Source organism: Mesocricetus auratus, unplaced genomic scaffold (assembly GCF_017639785.1).
Source record: "Mesocricetus auratus isolate SY011 unplaced genomic scaffold, BCM_Maur_2.0 Super-Scaffold_100676, whole genome shotgun sequence".
NCBI classification, from domain to species: Eukaryota; Metazoa; Chordata; class Mammalia; order Rodentia; family Cricetidae; genus Mesocricetus; species Mesocricetus auratus.
The window spans coordinates 91673380-91695932 of record NW_024429266.1 but is presented as its reverse complement, the minus strand read 5'-3'; the positions used below and the strand labels follow the sequence as shown (position 1 = coordinate 91695932).

The window sequence follows — 22553 nt, the reverse complement described above, 5'->3', positions numbered from 1 at the left end:
AACCAACACACTTTTGTCAATAGGAAATAGCCTTGTTTATTTCTATGGCATAAAACTCTGTGCTTCAGTGTACAATGGAGTCTTGGAAGGCATTTCCTACATCCTACTGGTTATGGAATTAAGTGTTTTCCTCGCAAAATGATGTTGAGATGCTTAAAGAAATGGTACCCAGTTGGTAAAAAGTCAGGTAAATATGGTAGATAACATAATTTTGTAGCTCTGGTATTGTCATAAAAATATCCTTTCTGTTGATCAGTGCTGGTAGCAGGCATTTCAGAATTTGGTTCATCTTATAGATTTTTATGAACATACCCCTCAGATGTAGTAGTTTATCTAGAATTCAGAAAACTAGTGGACAAGACCAGCAGCAACCACCAGTGACTGCAACCTTTGTGTGCGCATGCAAGTTTAGTCTAGGGAAGTACTCTGGTGCTTCACCATTCAACCCACTGAGTCAACCCTTGCCATTTGTCCTGTGCAACCCATGCCTCTCACGATCTAATTGAGAAATTGTGTGGTTTTGGTTTTATAGAAAAAGAGAGGAAGATAGTTCAAGACAACACTTTTGTTTATTTTGTTTTAAATATTAAATTCATAAGGCATCTACTTAATCAAGTGGTTTACCTTCTCAACCTACTGTAAATACAAACAATTTCAGATGCTTCACAGTGAGCTCCTTGGCAGCTTCTGCAGTTGTAAGAGGATCAGCTTTGACAGTTTCTGTCAGTTAGTCTTTGTCGGCATCCCATGGTGAATACCTAGCTTCTCATCTCCAAGACTTCCTCTTTGATACAAAATCTCTTGAATACCCACTGCACAGTGTGACCCCCTCTGCAGTCCCCGAGACAAATGCGTTGTTGATGTGGCATTGCTTTATTGCCCATTTTGAACTCGAATTAGAACACTGACTTGCATTTTCTTTCTGTCTAATATAATTTCCATAGCACAAAGTCATTATAAAACCAAGTGAAATAAGTCATTAGTGGAAGAAAGAAATGCTCATTAAAACTACATGAAATGTAAGCAATTTATTTAAGTATATATTCCTGTCTCAAATGGCAAATTTCAACAATGCAAAAAAAGAAGGAAGAAACCATTACTTTTGCATCAACCAAATATAAACCTCAGAAAAAGCCAGAATAACAAAGAGTCAGACTCTCCACAAGGAGGGACAATCCTTTGCAGTGTGCAGGATGTTTCACAACCCTCCTGTGAAGGCATAAGCCAATTATCAAGTAAAGGGCTGGACTGAGAATAAGAATATATGCCAGGATGTGCTAAAAACTATCATTGAAATGGCTCCAGTTTCAGAAGGAGCTCATAGAGAGGTTTTTATTGCACAACTGGGATGTGAATAGGACTTCAGAGAGACATTCTTGGCCTTACGCAGATCTCCAGTTGTATTGTTCTAAACTTCACTGCCTTGGTTAGCTTTAACTGTCAGCATGACATGACCTGGAATTATCTGAAGACAGAATCTCACCTGAGGAATAGCCTTAATCATGTTGGCCTCTCTGGGGGAGATTAATTTGACTGTTAGTTGGTGTAAGAGGACCCAGCCCATGGTGGGTGCCACCATTCCCTAAGCAGATGACACTGAAGAAGGGGAGCTGAGTATAAGCTAACTAGCCAGGACAGCACTGTCTATGGTTCCAGTAACACTTGTTTGACTGTAAAAGTGAGTTCCTTGGTTAGGGGTAAGCAGACTTACCTTGAAGTTCCTCACATGGTCTCCCTAATGGTGGAATGTGACCTGAAATTCCAAGTTAAATGCAGCTTTCCATCTTCAAAGTTGCCTTTGGTCAGAGTATTTTATAACAGCAACAGAAATGAGACTTGAATGCCCAACACAAACAAATGAGCTCTTCCTTGCCTCTACTCACACAGGACTTCAGCGTTGGGTATATGTTCTGTGTGAAATGGATTATGTTACGGTTGCACATGTCTGGCCCACTGGTTCTGGCTACTCTGAGGACATACCCACTGAATTTATATTGCTTTTTAGAAACTGTCCTTAACAAACACAGTCAATAGCATTCTCTGTAGTGGAAATTTTTAAACAATGCATGACTAAACTTTGCATTTAATCTTGATGCTTCCGGTGTTAATACTTGTTGGGATATTGGCACACACCTTTAATCCCAGCACTCAGGAGGCAGAGGCAGCCAGATCTCTGTGAATTGAGACCAGCTTGGTCTATAAGAGCTAGTTCCAGGACAGGCTCCGAAGCCACAGAGAGACCCTGTCTCAGAAAAACAAACAAACAAACAAACAAAAAACAGAAGTAAATAAAGGGCAAGGCAGAGGTACTGAGGAAAGGAAGATACAGATAGTACCTCTTAGGACACCAAAGATCCTACTAAGTAGAACTGAACTGTCATCACCATCTGTCTGTTGACTGCCCCTCTTTATGCTGTAATGGTAAATGCCAACCTCAGTTTGCAGGAGTACCTCCTTGGCTTTTCTGGAGGGAGAACACATTCATACTTAGAATACTGGTCAATATCCTTGGCCTTTATATCCCTTGGATAACATAGGGATCCTGTTTTGGGTACTAAGCATCTCAAGAGGTGATGAAGATGAAGGCCAGCGAGGCAACCAGGTTGAGAAGAATTCCTTTGTGTGTCCCTCTACATACTCATGTTTTCTGAGCCCAGAGTCTCATTCAGACTTTACAAGAAAAATAGAAGTAGATAATGCATTTCTCTTTGATGGACTCACAAAATGTTTATGTAGATTATCTGCTTCATGTCTTGAAGTTGTTGCACTCTCTAAATCAAGAGTTTGGGCTTCATATGCAGCACTCAACAGATAAACCTTAAAGTGCCATTCCTAGAAGAATGTTCCCAATGTCAAGAGTAAATGTGTTGATTGCCTCAGGCCAGACATTGTGAAGACAAGCTTTGCTCTTCATGGAGGTGGACACCTCTTGAGGAAACACACTCACTAAAGATAAGGGACACACTTGCTAAGTTCTAAATTTTACTTCACTTGAACTTTGCTCTCCGCTGGGAGAAATATCTTACAGTTGAGTGTTCCTGGTCTAGAATGACACAAATGTGATCTTAAGTTCCTGCTTTAGTACATATACATTGTTCTTAACTTTGTGTGTGTGAGAGAAAGGGGGTGGAGAAGAAAACCTCAGGTGTGCCGTCCTCAGGAATGACACCTTTGAGACAAGATCTCTCATTGCTCTGGGACTCAGCAGCTAAAATAGATTGGTTAGCCAGTGAGCTATAGATTTCCTACAGCCTCTGCCTCCCAAGCTCTGGGATTAAATGCATATTCCACCATGCCCAGCATTTTCACATGAGTTACAGCCATTGAACTCCACCTTTTTGCCTTTGAGAAAAAAAGTGCTTTATTGACTGAGTCATTCCTACTGCCCTGGACTTAAACTTTTGAAGATTTAGTTTTCCTACCTTAACAAATAGAAGTACTATGCTTTCCAATACTAATTCAACTCTATGTCTCATAAACCATTTTATTTGAAAAGCTATGTGTCTTAGAGTCATGGCAAACAGGAGCCTCATATCACAAATTCTTCATTTTCTTATTTTCTTGGTTAGTAAATAATGGGTTGAATTATTCTGAAAATTAATAACTGGAAACCTTTACACAAGCATCCTAGTATATCTGCCTTCTTAAAAGTTCAGAAGCTCTGGAAACAGTGGGTCACCACATAACGGCAGCCAATACTAGCTCAGCATGTGTGATCTTGAGGCAAATGTCTCTGGTCTCCTGGAAAATAGAGCTCATTATCAGTTTTTAGTTTTTATTGGCTTCTGTTAGTTTTGTTTTCTTGACTGAAGACTTTTATTATATCGATGTCTTAGTTACAGGTTTTTGTTGCTGTGAAGAGATACCATGCCCATGACAACTCTTACAAGGAAAACATGTAATTGAGGGGACTCACTACTATTTCAGAGGTTCAGTCCCTTATTATCATGGCAGGAAGCATGGCAACATGCAAGCAGACCAGATGCCATGCTAGCTACTCCTTGACCAGAAGGCAAGAGGAAGCTGACTAAAAAGGTACACTAAGAGAAGCTTGAGCAAAAGAGACCTCAAAGCCTGCCCCCGCAGTGACACACTTCCTTCAACAAGGTCACACCTCCTAATACTGCCACTCCCTTTGGGGAGCATTTTCTTTCAAACCACCACAATAACTTCAAACAGAACAATTCTCTTCTTTTTTCTTTTTAAACATATTTTCTCTTGTGGATTTCTTCCTCAATTAACATAGAACAATTGCAAAATATCTACATATAAATGAGGAACTAAGTGATACTCAGCTTTTGTGAACATTAAAAAATTTGTTCCTAAATTAATGTGTATAATGATACTTTATACACACACACACACACACACACACACACACACACACAAACACACACACACATTCAAATTCTCCCAGCAGTATGAGAGTTTTATTATACAGGTTAATCTATTTTTTAGGCATTTGATTTTTTGAAGGTAGAAATTTACTTCTATTTAATTTTCCAGTTAGTTGTTGAAGTACACTGACATCTTTATCTTGTGACATTATCAAATTCATCTATCATTTTAATATTTTGACAATCATTAATATTTTCTTTATGAAAAACATGTTCTTTTCTTTCTTGTTTCTACACTATTTCCTGATAACTATATTTGGTAGAGCCTCTATTGTTACACTTAGGAAATTGCTAAAGTCACCACCATCTCCTTTGCCTAGTCATATGGGACAGCACACAGTGTATACATGGGTTCCCTTTATTAAATGTAGAAATTTAATTTCCTCTGATTTACTACCATAAGCGGGTCTTGAAGATTACTTTTTCTTTTTTCTCCTAGAATTATGTGATTTTTTCCTTTATTCTATTACTGTAGAATGATTCATATACACTAATGAACAATATTAAATGACTTTCAAATGCTTAAATTCTTCTTATGACTATAAAACCCTAATTCTTGATCATAACATTTTATTTTTATATTATAGAATTCAATTTTCTAATATTTTTATTATGATTGTGAGGTATTAAGATTTTTATATGTCATGGAAACCTTGATGCAATAAGACATAGTTAAGTAGTCTTTTAACTTAAAAGTTTGAATATTTCTTCATATACTAGATAAAATTTATTAATAAAATGTTGTATAAATACAGATAATGCATTTACAGGCATGATTTTTGGTTACGGATTCAATTTCTTTTTTTTTTTTTTTTTTTTTTTTTTTTTTGGTTTTTCAAGACAGGGTTTCTCTGTGGCTTTGGAGGCTGTCCTGGAACTAGCTCTGTAGACCAGGTTGGCCTCGAACTCACAGAGATCCGCCTGCCTCTGCCTCCCGAGTGCTGGGATTAAAGGCGTGTGCCACCAACGCGCGGCTTCAATTTCATTCTTAACTGTAATATTTAGACTTTCTGTTTTATCATCATAAGTTGTAGCTAGAAATAGTTCCAGGTAAATACTTGATTCCGTCTCTGTTACTGGATTTATCAAATATAAAGTTACTCATAAATGTTATTATCTTTTTATAGCTGTAACATCACGGTGTCATTTCTTCCCTCCTTTGTACTGGAAATATGTGCCTTCCTCCTCCTCCTTCGCTCAGGCTTGCTTAGGTTTATCCATCTCATTAGTCATTTCAAAGAACCCCATTTTGACTTCGTTGATTTTGACTGCCTTCTTCTCCATTTTATTGGTTCTTACTGTATCTTCAATGCCTTTTATCTGATTGCCTTGATTAACTTCCTTTCCCTTCTTGGTTTTCTAGCGTACAAACCCAGATAATTAATTTTAAACATATTTTCTTTCTGAAAACATGCATTTTAGCTACAAGTATAGCTTAAAGAATAAGCTTTCCACATTATGAAAATTGCAAAAGGTTATCTTTGCCTTGTTATTCAGTTTGAAATTTTTTTCGCACAACTGATTTGTTCAATGATTCATGATGTATTTAGCAATGTTTTATAATTTCTAATTATTTGGGAGTTTTACAGGCATCTTATTGCTATCAATTTTTAACTTAGTTACATTATAGGTGAATACAGTCTTTAGGATTTAAATAGCTACAAATCTGTTGATAGTTTTATTAGTCTTATTTTATTTTCAATGATACACGTTTGTGTTTGTGTGTGTGCAGTGCTTGCAGAGGCCAGAAGAGGGAGCTTGATCTCCTGGGGCAAGAAATATAAGCCATTGAAAACCACTGGATGTGGATGCTGGGAACCAAACTTGGGCTCCCCTCAAGAGCAGCACCCCTGTTAACCACTGAGCCATTTTCAGTCCAGATAGTCCCTTTTAAATTTGTGCTCCATGCTTTATGGGGTTACTACTCTGTACATGTAAGCTAGGTGCGAGTGCTGGTTGTATTGGATTCTAGACCTTTATCACCATGTATTCTTGGCCATAGAATTCCTCTAACAACTCATTTCACAATTGTTATATTAAAATCTCCAACTGTGATTGTTATTTATTTCTTTCATTACTTTGTCCATTTTTGCTTTTAAAAATGTAAAGGTGTGCTTTAAAGTCATGAAAACTTCAAATTATTATTTCTTTGTATTTTGCTGACCACTTTATCTTCATGAAATGGTCACCGTTGTAAGTGGCGTCCTTTAAGCCTTATACTATTAATGTGCCATATCAACTTCAAAATTCTTTCTAAAGTCTATCTTTATTTTTAATGTCCCTCTTTTATATGGCTTAAAATGTGACATTTTATCCACTTTGACAGTTTTTAAGTTCAGTTGAAATGCTTACTTTGTTAATTTTTCAGGAACTATTGATTTGGTTGGATTGACATTCAGTAATTTGCTATAGTTTTCCCATTCATACCATGTTTCTGACGTGATTCCCTCGTCTTTTGCTGCTAGTGGGATAAAGAAACTGACTTTTGTGCTGTCTCAGTATTTGACTTTTCAGGAGTTCCGTCTTTAACTTGTCAGAGCCCACAAATAAAAAACACTGGCTATTCATATTTTACTAGTTTTGGTTCACCTTAATATGCAACAAAGTTAAGGACCTTACAAGAACACATTCCCAGCCTCTATGCTGTTTTTAGTTTATAAAGCACAATTTCTAATGATTCTATAATTGCTACACCAGTCATTGACTTTGATGTATCTTCATACTTTTTCAGATGTCTTGATTTTGGCAAGCAAAAAGCTAATGAACTAAAAAAGTAAATGTTTTAAATAAAAAGTCCAGATTCTTACATTTATTTGTGTGTGTGTGTGTGTGTGTGTGTGTGTGTGTGTGTGTGTGTGGTGTGTGATGTGTGTACTTGTGTATGTGAGTGTGTGTGTTTATGTGAGTGCCAAAGCTCATGTACAGAGGTCAGTACAGCTTGGGAGAGTTCTTGCTTTACACTGGAGAGTCCTGAGGATGAAACTCAGATCTGCAGGGTTTGCATTAAGCATTTTTTCCCACTGAGCCATCACACAGGCCTGAGTTTTTTCATGTATGATTTATACTACCTGTATATTTTCTGCTCTACTAAATCCATGAGCTGTTATCATGACATATTGTGGGGGAGGGGGATTGGGCTGTCTTCCTCTAAAGGCTGGTGAGTTGCTTTCCTTTTGTTTCTCTTAGAGGACAAGAAGTTAAAGATTTGGCAAGTCCCCATGATCCTTTTGAACTTTTTGGGGGGAGCTGTTAGAACTGCTCTCCTTATAGGGCACCCTGCACAGTGTAAAGGCATGCCCTCTGTGGTCTCTTAGATAAAAGACTGGATATACACAAGTCCGTACCCTTTGACACTCTAGCTAGGGAGACCCGCTATTTCTAGGCAGCACAGTAAGAGCCTACGTACCTTCTCTTCCCTTTCTTCTTCATGGCAGCTGTATTACAAGAAGCCTCAAGGAATCTCACCTTGTACCCTTCCTCAGCTGTGGTTCAAGAAACCATTTGCCTGTATGTAGAGGTCTCAGAGTTCCTATACAGTGCCAGTAAGCACCGGCTCCCACCTCCGCATTATAAGGACTCAGGCATTATGCTGCCCTGTCCCTGTCACCTGACAGAATGCACTCAGGCGGTACCTGGTCAGCCCAGGGTTCCATAACTACAACATAGTCTGCACACAGGTGCAAAGGATCCCTTTAAAAGACAGACCCCACCCACTTATGCTCCCTTTCCCTCTCTCTCTCCTGTTGTTCCCTTGGGGCAGACAGGACTTTTCCTGTCTCGCCCTTCTCATCCGTCCTCTCTCTTTCTCTGAGTTTCTTTACCTCTTTTCTCTTTCCTTCCTCCACCCTCCCTTTCTAATAAAACTTCTCACTTAAGCTCTGTCTGCCTGCCGTGTTTGTTCCCCCACCTCGATCACCCTCGCCTGCCGTGGGACCCGCCAAGGTTGTACTTGTGCTTTTGTCATAACACACCACTCTCAGCTCTTGCTTCAATACTGCCTCCCTGTCAGCGTCAGCAAACCAGTCCACCAGAAGGCCATGCAAATGTGAGGCCACATATCGTGGGTTCCCTGCTCACAGGGAGCAGTGTGTACAAAATTCTTTCATGTTCATTTTGTCCAGGGTTACAGTTTACAGCTAGAGGTTAGGTCCAAGACTAAATGCATTGGAAGTTCTGTACATTTCAATTCACGTTCTTTTTTTTTTTTTACAGTATTTCACATTTTAATAATATGCCCACAACAAATAGGTGGAATTCTGTGCCTCTCCCCCTTCTCAACACCCCATAGGCATGCCCACTGAGTAATGTGACCACAAGCTCTCTACTTGATTAGGACAAGTCAAACCAGACATAACCACAGTTTTGGGGGTTAGGGTGGGGCCACAGGCTGAGTCTACAACCAGCCCCAACTTTGGGGAGAAAAATTATTTTAGGGACGGGAGGAAACAGAAATGAAAACAAAAACAAATCCCAAGAGCTCACATGTCATTTCCCATAAGCAAACACTTTTGTTGGCTGAGTTCGCTAATACTCTCAGGCCTGCATTGCAATCGTGGTTCACTCCAAGCCCATCGGAAAAGGAGACTCCTTCAGCGACTCTGGCTTCTGCTGATTCTTCTGTGAGTGGCGGGCGGGGCTGCATGTTCACCATTCAATAGCAAATGTCAGGACAATGGTTAGGTGTGGGGAGGGTCCCTCGGGGAGCTGCTCCTCCTGCCTGCTGCTGGAATACATCAATGGTGTCCTCGTCCAACATCTCCAGCTGGGATGGAGTGTCTGTTTCGTTGATTGGTTGTCCATCAAACCGGAATCGAATCTGCCTCATTGACAAGCCCTGTCTCTCACAGCTTGCTCAGTGGGGTGTGCCTCTTGATCTTGAACTGTACCACTGAGCCATCCTGCCCCGCCACTTTCAGGTTGATGTGGTCATTCTCTGTCTTCACTCCCTCCTTGGGCTTCTCTTCCGACATGGTTGCGCGATGGCGGCAGCGGGAAGCGCCGCGGGAATCGGTGGCACTGGAGCGGGCGGGCGAGTCACGCTCTCTGCCCCGCCGCTCTCCCGCCGCAACTCTCAATTCACTTTCTAATCTGAGAGGAATCATTATAGACACAGAGATAGACAGATGATAGGTGATACATAGATAGACAGATAATATATAGATAGATTATCGACAGACAGATAGATGATAGACAGATATATGATAGATAGATAGACAGATGATAGACACATAGATGATAGATGATATATTTTTGTAGGACACTTACTTGTGGCAATATTAGAAACAGTGAGTGTAGTTCTGTGCAAAGTAACACATTTAATGTATTATAACTAACTATAATCATAATTTAAAAAACTGGAGGAAATACCGAATTTTCTTTTCATTCTCCCAGTAGAACATAATTTTACAAACTTCTTGCCAAATGAAGAAGCAATCAGTGTGAACTAAAATGTATCAGGGCCAACAACTTTATAGAAATACTTTAGGCAGTTAATAATTTTTTCTTTACTTTCACATGGAATTTATAAATTTGTGTGTGTGTGTTAACTTGAAATGCTTGTGTTAATTCCTTTAATGAGAGTCTATAAGGTTATGCACATTTTATGCTCTCCCAAACCTCTATTTCACAAGTCTGAAGCACCTGTGATGACATTTAAGTAACTTCCCAGCTTCTGGCAATCAGGAGAAGAATAGAATTTGAAGCAGTTTAACTTTTGTTCAAAGGTACAAAGAAGAACAGAGTCTAGGGGGAGGGGTGGATAATGAGAAAAGAGCACACAAGTCTACACTCTATTGTTTTGACTCCTTCATTTCAAAGAAGGAAAATGTCAGGGGGGTAAAGCTTGAAAAGATCAGCCTGAATCATTGATGGTTCATGTGATAGGTGTGATGGGTGTGGCATTGTGGGAGTAGGTGTCTATCAAAAAGGAATAGCAAGTATCCAACGTTCAAACTCCATCAGAGCACACACACACATGTACGCATGCACGCACGCAATTGCGCACAATATACTTATACACATAGATTCCCTTCCCATTGTTTTTAAAAACAGCATTTACCTTTAGAGAAATAAAACGGCAGTTCAGAGCCTCTAGTGATTCCTTCAAGTCTTCCTCACATCCAACCAACTGCTTCACGGGAGAAGGGGTGAGGATGGGGAGAGCAACAATGCTTCTATTATCTGTTAGGCTCAATTAAGACAACAGCTGTGTTCCAAAATAAACAAGGAAGAGGCTATTTTGCATTGGAATGCATCAAGGGATCAGAAGTAAGAAAGCACAGATGGCTCTAATCAGGGACATTGGAAAATTACCATTCTCTTCACTTTTCCAATGTGAGTGTGACTTTGAGATCCCAAAACATCCTTGCATCCTTACTCCCAGAACAAATTAGGGAGAGAAGTTTCTACCACTGGCCATGATAACAACAACCCTTTAGCATTCTTGTAGGGATATGTACATGTTTCTCTTCTGGCAAATGATAGCTTCTGTGATTATTATATGTAGGAGACAGGGGGAAATACTGTAGCCAGATTCTAAAAACATAGTTGGCAACATACATGTCTACGAGTAACATTCTCTTGGGCACTTAAAATGGAAATGAAATGACACTTTATGACATGTTAAGCTAACTGTCAAATTGCAATCTCAAAATCCCTGTTTCCATTCCTGACTTAGCTAGTCACTCATTTTATAAACTCTAACCATACTTCCTACTTTATTAAAATGCCTCTAATTAAAATTGCTCACTGAGAAATATCTTTTCATTGTTTCAATTTTTTGATGAGAAAATCAAATTCTCTAGTCTCCCCCCAAAAAGCTAAGTATATCTCAAGGAAGAAAAATGCATACATATATATATATGAATAGCAATAACAAAACATCTGCTTGCCTGGGTGCTAACACTTGCCTTTAAATACTCCTTGTAGGGGATGCCAGGCAGCCAGAAAGGGGGTGAAAAGGACCGTTTGTAGCCATCTGCTTCCTAAACATTATTTGGACTTATGGATAATCTATAACAAATTCCTGTGTTACTAATAGCACAACTCACCCCTGGCAGCACAACTTTTCTGATATAGACAATAGGTAACCCTTGCCCAGACAAGAGGACATATGCAAAGCCCTGCCACCCCTTCACTAAGTCTCTTAACAAGACATTTCCATCTATTTCTGAAAGAAGACAACTCAGACCACCCCGTAGACAGAGGGTTAAGACATGATGTAACCCAAAGAAAACTGCAATAGAGTTAGTCTTCTGCAACAATGAAACTACAAGCTGGTCACGTAAATGTGAGAGCAAAGGGAGTATTTGCTGCTTAGCCTCACATACACCACCAAAGTCTGAGACCAGCAACACCTACAAGATCAGAGAGTATCCATGATGGACAGGGCCAGGGGATGTGCCAAGGTAAACAGCTACCAAATCAGAAGTCAGAAATGGGCAACAGGGGGCCACAAAGTGTGAACACTTTCATAATGGGTGACCTGAATATGAATAGTGTACATAGTTATCTTCCTGGTTAGGCCAGGGAAATGAGCACAGAGTTGGTGGACCCCCATTTGCTCAACATGCAAGATGACCTATGAGTTAACCTATCATAATAGAAATTGCCTCGTCTTTGTCCAGTTTCGGCCACAAGTCCTACAAAACTGTTCTACAATATAGCCTTGTGGGCTTTTCCCTCTTTGGGGACACCCTCCCATGTAGGACCTAATCTGAACTTTCCAGCACCTCCTTCTGGAGCTTTGCTAGATTTCCAAGCTCTGTGTTCTTTCTGCAGCCATTACATTTTTTCTTCTTTAAGCTTTCTCTGTATAATAAACCTTTTTAAACTTCGTTCTTTAAAACCCTAAGAGCATGCATGCCCCACCCAATTCAGCTAACACTCCATTTCTGTAATCCCTTTACAGTCAAGCTTCCTAAGAAGTCACATATATTCATAATCCATGTTCCATGGCAATGTACTTTCAAGCCAGCATCACTTCACAAAATTTCTATGGGCCACAGAACCCAGGCCTAGTTGCCATATTACTGATGTGGCTAACTGTCTCCCTCCTCTCACAACCCTCTGTCCCTTTCTCCAAGGTATCTATCTCATTATCCTAATTCTCCTCTTTCTCACCATCTTCTCTTCTATGCCATCTCCAAATCTCACCCTCTTTACCCTAGTCATTAAAATGTGAAGTTCTGCAGCCCTCAGATCCTCTTTAATCAGTGCCCTCCTCTTATGAGACCTTATCCATGACTTCGGCTTCAATGAGAACAAATGCCATTCACCCAACAGTCCCTACATCTCCACGCTAGCCAGCCTGAGAAATCTAGACCAATATGTCTGCTTGTCAACTAGACAGTTATACTCTGATGTCTCAGTAATTCTTCACCCTTAGAATGTCTGATCATCTTGCACAAAGCCAAGACTTTACCAAATAAATAATAACAAAGGCCATTCCTCTTCTGGAATTTGGTCAGCCTGGTATTGATTCTTACAGCAGTCTTTTGCATGCTGTCAGGCGACTTCCAGTCTCTCAAACACATCACTACTTCCAGCCTAGGGCAATCACTCAGTATCTCTTACTGGACAGTGACACTGAAGTAGCCTCCTGTTTCATTGGTTACCCAAGTGAACTTTTCTTAGTAATAAATCTTTCTGTGGGCCTCACTTATTTGAAACAATGAGTCCCCATCTTACTGAACAGAGCGACCAAACCTCTTTTCTCCAGAAGCCAGTGAAACTGTACTTTACCTCTCCTCCAGATGTGCTCCTTCCTGTCCCAAACTTCTTTAGCCTTCCTGCATCTCTATGCTCTCTAGAGCACGTGACACTGTGGGAGTCTGGCAATGCTAAGTCAAGAGGATTTGACATGGGTAGATCAATAAGCAATGAGAGGAGTCAGAAATACAGACGCTTCCCATGAAATATGAACACTCAGCTGGCAGAAATCACCATGAGCAAGTGTCCCTTTTAAGAGCCAAGAATAATCACTTGTAATTTCCAGCTTTAACACATTGTTGGGGTTACTGTTTTTCCTGTGGCTAACAATCATGGTCTTTTTACCCATCCACAACTTAACAGTAAGCAGTCAGAAAAAAAATCAAAGTGGAGAGACCTTCCTTTTTCTTCTTTCAGAAAAGTGACAGTAAATATTAGACAGCATTTAGTATTCAACTGTTTCAATAGCTCATTAGAGATCCCTAGACTAACTTCTATGGAATTGTGGAAGTTTAATATAAACGTTTACCAAAAGCACTAAACCATTTTTCAGAATGATTTGGTGTCCCAAATACTGAAGAGAATCATTTTGAAACACATTTTCACAGATCACCTTAATTCAACTTGAACTAAATTCATTTATGGGAGCTGCTGGGCTGCGCGTCGACTTATCTCTGCCATGAATTTGCCTACAATGGATAGTGTTCGAGTTGCATGGATCATTGAGCAAGAAAGAGCACTCCTGCCCTTCTATGTCCTTCTCCATAATCAAAGGAACTTGCAACTTGTTATGTGTTTCCGTAACGAGAAGTTCAGAAATGGCCCTTGCCTGCAGCCTGGGGAAGGGTGGTACAAAATGATCTGCCAAGTCCTCTGGGGTCAGTTTTTTCTGGTGAGAGCTATGAAGGACATGACAACTTGAAAGGAGCAAAATCAGGGAGGTTGCAACATAGGAATGCACTCCCCACATCCAACACATACCTGCTAAATCAAAACTAAAATATACTGCTCTTAGCTTTTCCCTCAAATCTAGCTTTTTGGGACTGATTTAGCTCAAATAAACATTATATGTCCTTTAAAAAAATGAAATGCCTTTTAGGCCCCTGTCCTATGGCGCTCTCTCATGCCACACATTCTTTCACTACTTTCATAATTGGATAAGTAGTTCTGGCCGCACAGCCCTTGGGTATCTCTTAGTCCTAGGCTGCCAACCAAATTAGGTGTGTATCTACTGCATAAAGCACTTAGATTCCCCAATAAGCACTTCATATACAGTCTGTTAAAATCTGCTTGATAGGTTTCCTCCCTGACCTGCTCTTTCTATTTTCCTCAGGTCTCCAGAAGGCATTGATCATCTTCCAAGAGTCCAAGCCAGAGCATGATTATATTATCTACTGCCTCAATGATGATGTATAATGTTATCACCAAACTCATTGACTTATACTAACATGCATTCTAACACTGCAGGTCTAAAGGTTGACTGCCATCTGGTTTGTTTTGTGTGAAATATTGCTGGACAACTATATGTTACGCTTCCTATCAATTTATTATGGCTAGAATTAGGGGACAGTCCCACGTCAGCTCCATGGTATGTATTCCGGCCTGAAAAGGAAGTGAGTGTTCTGAATATTTTTTCAGGTACCACATTAGATAACATTTTTGTACAAGAGCATAAAATCACTTGAGGCATTTGTTCATATTGTTCCAAAATTATTCCATAGGCAAAAGTGTATCACTCGGCAAAATTCAATGGCGATTGGAATATGATGGGGAAGTCCTGTGTATATGTCAATAAAGCACTGTTGGCCAATAGGGAAGCAAGATAGGTGGGACTAGGAGTCAAGGAGGACTCTGGGAGGGAGAAACACAGGGAGTCATCATGTAGCTGCCATAGGGGTAAGAAGTCTGGACCCTTTTCTCCAGTAAGAGACATACTTAGATGGGTTAAATACTCAAGTCAGAGATATCCAGTCAGAAACAAGCAAACGGCCAACAGCTTCGTAATTAATATAGCATTCATTTGGGACTGACGCGGCTCTGAGACCAGGCTAGCGGGAAGGCTTCTCCTAACAAACGTTGGCAGGAGTGAGATATGAATTTCCACGTAGAATGACAAAAGCTTTAAAGGAATTTTAGAAATAAAAGAATGGAGAAAAGCATGGGTTCTTGGTAGCAGTATTTTTCTCAGGAGGGCTCTGCTTTGCAAGGGCAAATAGAGACTCAAGAGGCTTGCTTAAGGGAGTCTTCCTGACACAGCATAAGCAAAAACAAAAAACAACAAAAACAAAACAAAACAAAAGCAGCAAGGTTCTTTTAAGAGGCTCTGCTAACAATTGAATGGTGTGCATGAACATCTGGCAGTGGCAGTGACCACATCTCCAAGCTGGCAGCTTTTGCTGGATGTCAGCATAGACTGAGGTGGTGGGCTTACGTCCACCATCTTGAAAAAACTGCAGTTTAAACAGCTGCAGTTTTAACAGATAAGACACATGGCCAGAAAAACCTAAAGATTTACAGTAAAGTCAGATTGGATAAAGAAAAACCTCTAAAGGTTTACAGTGTGCTTAAAAATATACGTAAGATTGAGAGAGAAAAAGAAATGTCATAGTAGTAAATAAATAGAGAAGCCGACTGTGGTGGCACACGCTGGTAGGATTTGCTGCAGAGGCAGAGGCAGGCAGATTTCCAGAGAAACCCTGTCTCAGAGAAATAAATAAAGAGATAAAAGTAAAATAAATAGAGTAATAATAATAGATAGATAAATAAGCCATGTAAAGATAGAAAATACACAGAATGTCTGGATATTGTATGCTGTTGTGTTTTTCAGTTTTTTGATTGCTAAGGAAAGAACAATTACTAAAGTACACTTGATTATAAATCCTGCTGAATTAATTCAACTTACATCTTTTGAAAATGCCTTGACTTCAAAATTTAAGTATAATGATATGTTACTTTGGAAAAGAGTTTTTGTTTATGTTTCTACAGAAAATGGAAAGCTGTGGATTCCTTCCAGGCTTCTGTGGTTTGATGAACCAAGACCCTCAGAAACAGTGGGCCAGGTGTTCCAACATTCAAGACAGCTAAGATGATGCAGCCTTACAGACCCCCAAAATAAGGACTTATACAGTTTTCTGAGTTTTGTCATGATCCTCATGGTATGAACAGTGCCCCAATCTAGCACTAAGCAATCCCCACATTGTTTATAAATATTTGTTTTCATTTGAATGGAGTTGTTTATAATTGGTTAATGATCATAACCACTCTCTTTTTGAAGGTAAAAGGGGGAATTATGGTATGGAAATGAATACTTTGTATTGGTATGTTTTCATTTATTGATACAAATTCAGGGTCAATTTTGTGATATGTATATTTCTCCTCTTGATTAAGTATTGCGCTTATACTGATCTTTTAAAACATAATGTATAATTAAATACAGACTATAGATAGTTACTTATATTAGTCAGAATTTATAGTTAGGTAAGTTAGGTTTTCTAGATATATAGAGATGTATTTGAGATAGATAGGTAGTCTTCAAACCTTTCAAAGACCTTCAGAAAATGGCATTTAAAATGGTTTAGGGTTTTTCTTTACAATGAGAAATGTCTGGTCCTGGCATCCCCAATTACGTCTGAGAGGAAGATAGGCATCTAAGAAACTTGTTATGGAGTTTGCTTTCAACATGGCAAGTTTAGCCGTTTGGGCAAGAAACTGTACTTGCCTGGACTTGACTGTTGCTGTATAATCTGGACATGCAGGACCCATAGAAAAGTGACTGCTAAACTCAAACAGTCCTTCAGGGTTCCTGCTTCATGGAAGAGTCTACGAGACTTTCTGCAAGACACAGAAAAATAAATGACAGACTGCCAATGCGAATGGACAGTTTGAGACTTCCTGCTTTGCTGAGAAATCTTCCAGATACACTGTGGCCTATGGGCTGAAGATGGATGCCCCAACATTACAGAAGAACTTCGGGTGACTGTTCAGGAAGCAAGATGTCTCTGTCAATCCTAGTGTTTATATATTATCCTTCTGTGGTCTTTGATAGAGTTGAAGACAGATAGTTATAATCATAGTTTTCCTTAGTTATGATAAAAGATAAGTTACATATAAGTATAAGACTTTAGACTCATAAAGATAGGATAGATGATATTTTCTTTAAGTCTTATTAAATATTAATGAACAAAGTATTGTAATTGTGTTCTTACCTGATAACTGTTATGTTATATATACTCTGACTATGTTAAAGTTAAAACCTTTCTTTTTATTTTGACAGAAAAGAGGAAATGATGGGGAAGTCCTGTACATATGTCAATAAAGCACTTTTGGCCAATAGGGAAGCAAGATAGGTGGCACTTGGAGTCAAGGAGGACTCTGGGAGGGAGAAACACAGGGAGTCATCATGTAGCTGCCATAGGGGTAAGAAATCTGGACCCTTTTCTCCAGTAAGAGAAATACTTAGATGGGTTAAATACTCAAGTCAGAGATATCCAGTCAGAAACAAGCAAACGGCCAACAGCTTCATAATTAATATAGCGTCCTGTGTGTTCATTTGGGACTGACGTGGCTCTGGGACCAGGCTGGCGGGAAGGCTTATCCTAACAGGAATGGAAGCAAATGATGGTGTAGAAGTGACTCACTCTGTCACATCTGTACAATTTTCGTGTGACAGTTGGTCTTGATTATCAGCCTGAGTAGGTTAAGAGATGCATAGGAATGGTAAAGCACACCCCTGTGCCTATGCAGGCACCCACAGTGAGCATTCGCATGTGAGATAGTGACCAAGTGGGCCAAATATAATGAGCTGGAAGCCTCGATTGGAGAAAGTTAGCTGAAGTCATGTTGCAACCACATGTGAAATACTTTTCTTTATAAATAGGGGTCTATGGCTGCCACCATTATCTGGTGACTCCAGCTTCTTCAGCCTGTCAACTTAGATTCAACAACAGCGACTGTCTGGGAACCTTCTGTGTCTTCAGCACTGGACTGGACTATTTAGACTAGCAGCTAGCAGATTCTCTGTCTTCCCAGTGTAAGACACCCACTGCCCCTATCACATAAACCAATCCCAAACATCCCATGTCTATACATCTATCCATCCATCCATCCATCCATCCATCCATCCATCCATCTATCTATCTATCTATCTATCTATCTATCTATCTATCTATCTATCTATCTATCTATCTAATCTATGTATCTACCCATCCATCCATCTCCCTCTAGAGAACCATAATACAAATATTAACTATTCACTTTCTTTGGTCTACATGATATTACTGCTTTTACCGCTAGCATACTTAGTACATCACCAAGCACTAAGCCTGAGTCCTGAACTTTCTTTTAAGCCTCTAGAATCAATGGCTCAGGGCTCACTCTCAAACTTGTCTGGACTTCTTCAGTAGTTGTCATCTGTATCTCTGGATACAAGTCAGCTACACAATCTCTCTATCTACTGAAGCTTCAGTATCCATTCTAACATTGTTTTTACTTTATTGCCTTTAACAAATATATGTGTACACTAGGGTCTGGGGATGTAACAACAACCAAAAAAAAATCTGTGCTCAGTGGAGTTACTGAAAAAGTAAAGTTAAGTAACAAAGGTTTATCAGACAATGGCGAATAGGGCTGGGGAGAGGAGATAGCAGAAAATGTTAGGAAGGAAGATTGATCTTACAAAGGGAGTGAACACATGAGGTCTGCCTGGAAGCTGACATTTCAGCAAAGGTCAAAAGAAAATGAGGAGTGGGGACCTGGGGACGTCAATGACATAACATGAATGTGTAGGTGACAGAGTGGCTGAAGCACAGTGCACAAGGGAAAAGTGCCACAGGGTGAGATCAGAAAGAGGTCTGGACAACAGCAATGCCGCATCTGAACAGGTTTCTCAGTTCAACACTAGGACACAAGGGACGGTAAACATCAAATTCCAACCCTTTAATCATACTGCTTGCATCCACATTTTCTGTTTAAAATTACTTGCTAATCCTACATTGCTCAAGGTCAACTAAAAAACACAGAGTGTTCCATACCCTTGGTCTAGAGCACTCATTCCCCACTTCCCACTTGGCCTTTGTCTTCCTTCTTCCACCAGCTTCTGTTCTTCTACCAGATGCCATTTCTATAGAAAACCATCCTTGACTTCCAAAAGTCGTGTTGGGCTTCTTCCAATACATGCCTGTGTGCCCCACATACATACCACCTGGAAGACACATATCTTATCTTCTTCAAAAAGATACGTGTTTATTAATGTAGGCATGAGTTTTGTCTGTATGTTTGTCTGTGTACCACATGAGTGATGGGTGCCCACAGAGTCCAGGGAGGGTGCTAGAGCCCCAGTGACTGGAATTTCAAATCATTGTGAGTGCTGGGAATCTAATCAGTGTCCTCCAGAAGTGCTGCCAGTTCTCTTAATTGCTGAGCCATATCTGCTGCCATGCAGGAGACATGAATCTTAACCAGAAGGCCAAACAACCACCTGATCATCTGAGTGTTCCATTTCTTAGTAGGCATAAACTTTCTTAATCACTGCTATATACTACACACACACACACACACACACACACACACACACACACACACACACACATTTAGCAATATATATAACAGAGTGGGTGAGATAGATGACGACAGGCAGATAGATAAATAGATGGATGGACAGGTAGATAGATAGAAGATAGGTATGCAAAAATATAATGAGGATGTTGTTTCAAATTCACTATAAAAGATAATAAAGATTAACATAATTGGTGGTATCATTACTAAAAGGGCACAGAGATCTGGCATTCAAACAGTTCAGTTCTAGGATTTAGAAATAATTTATCATCTACAAAACACATGTTTCCTATTTTTCTAACACTCCTTTTATGTTTCGTGCTTGCTTTGTCTCCCATAAGACTAGTCTGTTGGATAATTACCAATGAATTGTGTGTAACCGTTAAGAGTTATGATTCCCATGGATAGTTACATTTTAAAAGTGAACTACTTAAAATTAAAGTTTCAAAATGTAAAGGGATTTTTTCCATTGGTAGTGGAGTGTCATGCACTAAAACTGGCAAATATTAGAGGATAGCAGAGCCTTCTCTCTCTTTTTTGGGGGGTGTGGGGTATAGTGTGTAAGTGTGTGTGATACATACACACTCTTGTGAGTGCATATGCCATGCATGTATATACATAAGTCCTCTAATCACTTCTCCATAGTTTTTGAGACGGGGTCCCTCACTGAACAATAAGCTGATGGACTCATTGGTCCAGCTAAGCTAACTTGCCAACAACCTCCCAGTGTCCTGTCTCTGCTTCCTCAATTCCAGGGTTACAGGCATGGGGTTGTAAGAAGATTTCATGTGGGTTTGGGGGATTTGAACTGAGGTCCTCTTGCTTATACAGCAAGCGCTCTTACTCATTAAGCCGTCTCCCCAGCCCAAAACCTTCTTATCTTCTCTACATGTAGATAATAAAATATCAATCCTCAGAATTCCTTCTGCTTTGGGTTTTGCACAGAATTCACATATTCCCCTTCCTCTGAACTTAATAATTGAAATAGTGAACCAATTTTATAGCTGAATAAATGAAAAAGTCAATGAAGTCGTACTAAAAAAGACAAGAAATGACTAAAATGAAGCCGAGATTCAAATTGGATTCCAAATCTTGCAGATTGTCAAGGAAGAGAGATCATTTAACAAGGCTGCCAATTCAGCTCGCCCATCTACTCAATGGGTTAATGGAAATTCAGTTCAAATAAATTGAGCTGGGAGCTGTGAACCAATCTGATTTGCAATTTTATAATTTGGTCTTAGTACCTGCACCTTTGCACCTTTCCTGGTAGAACTTGAGTGTTTGAAAATGGCAAGCTATGACAGTGATTAAAGGCACCAACATGCAGCCTGCTTCCGAAGTTTTGACCCTGGCTCTGACAGTCACTTGAGACTTTGGATTAGTTACTTTACATTTTAGTCTCAAATTCCGTGTCTATAGAATAAAGATAATAATACAGTTGACCCATAGGGTTTTGTGATGATTAAATATCTTAATATCTTTAAATGACCTCAAGTAAGTCCAGACTCATGGTAAACCCCTATACAGGTTGAGGACCATCTTACTCTAGTCCCCTGCCCAGACAAATAAGTGGATGATTTTTTTGGATACTGGAAACAATGGTGAAGAAACTTTCCACGTGAGGAATACTGCAAGAAGACATAGTGATGCTGTGCCTGATGACTATGAAGCAGCCATGTCTAGACTGCAGGAAATGCATGCTCTTCTATTTCATTTCACATTTAGGTGAAGAAAAGCCCACGTAGCTTTACAATGTTCCACTTTGTGGGCTTTGTTTTTTGGAGGGTCTTAGAATTAGAGATAAATCAGAATTTAAGTACTAACTTTGAAGTTAGATAGATCTCATTCTCAAAGCATATTGATACTGAATCCTGTTATCTAAATTGTGACAGAATGTATAAGTGTATTTTAAGGACAAAGAGACCTTTAAAATGAACACAACTTGACAAATATTTTAGGACTACAAATAAAAATGTGAAATATCACAACTCACTTGAAAAGACTAGGGAGTCCCTGAGTGTCGAGAAGGAGGGGAGGAGGAGCAGAGGAGGAAGAGAAGGAGGAGGAGGAGGGAGGGGGAAGAAAAGAAGGAAGGAGGGAGGGAGGGAGAGATGGGGCGAAGGAAGGAAGGAAGACGAGAACTTTATAAAAGAAAGAAAGAATTCCAAGAGCTCAGGAGTTAATTTAGGCTGCATCTTCCCAGGAACAGAAGGATTTTTTATAAAGTTGCCTAGACAACAGCAGTTCAGTCCCAGGGCAGGAGCCCCTTTGATTTCTCACCATTCTGTACGAGCTCACACCAAGCCCATAAACAACTCGAAGGCCATTCAGAGCCTTCTGCAATAGCTGATGGGTTCTGCTAGTAGACCCAAGTGTCTACTAACGGAAGGATCAACACACTGAATTCACATGGTTCAAGGTGTGGGCAGGATGTGGGTCACGGTGTGGAAGCTGGTTCTTCTGAGAAATCTCAGAATCAGGAGCACAGTCGGCCACAGCCTACCCTTTCACTAATAGAGAGGCAGGACAACCTCCTGGACAACACTCAGAAGGGCACAAGGTTCACTCTGGTCATCTTCACTCCTTTCTCAAAATTCGTTTTGACATTTTCTTGTTCTCCCAAATGAGTGTGTATGTGTTTTACTATCAGGACTCAGTTAATAAAGTTCTTTATATAGAAGCATCTTCTTGGAAAACAAGATATTTTTTAATCTGAATAATTCGGATCCTGCAAGTCTCCTTTGTGGCTTTTTATCACTGTTTATAGTGAGTTGTTGGGTCCTTCCTTTAACGTTTCTCTTCTCTTCTTGACTGCAAGTTTCAAGAAAGGAGACTACATTATATTACACCCTAATATAATTGATATATTGTATAGATGTGGTGACTGCCAAGTGA

At 39.8% G+C, this 22553-nt stretch overlaps 1 pseudogene; it reads right to left on the bottom strand.

The window, feature by feature from the left end:
• Window positions 1-8601: 8601 nt before the first annotated feature.
• LOC101835781 lies at window positions 8602-9437 on the bottom strand (annotated as a pseudogene).
• Window positions 9438-22553: the final 13116 nt, after the last annotated feature.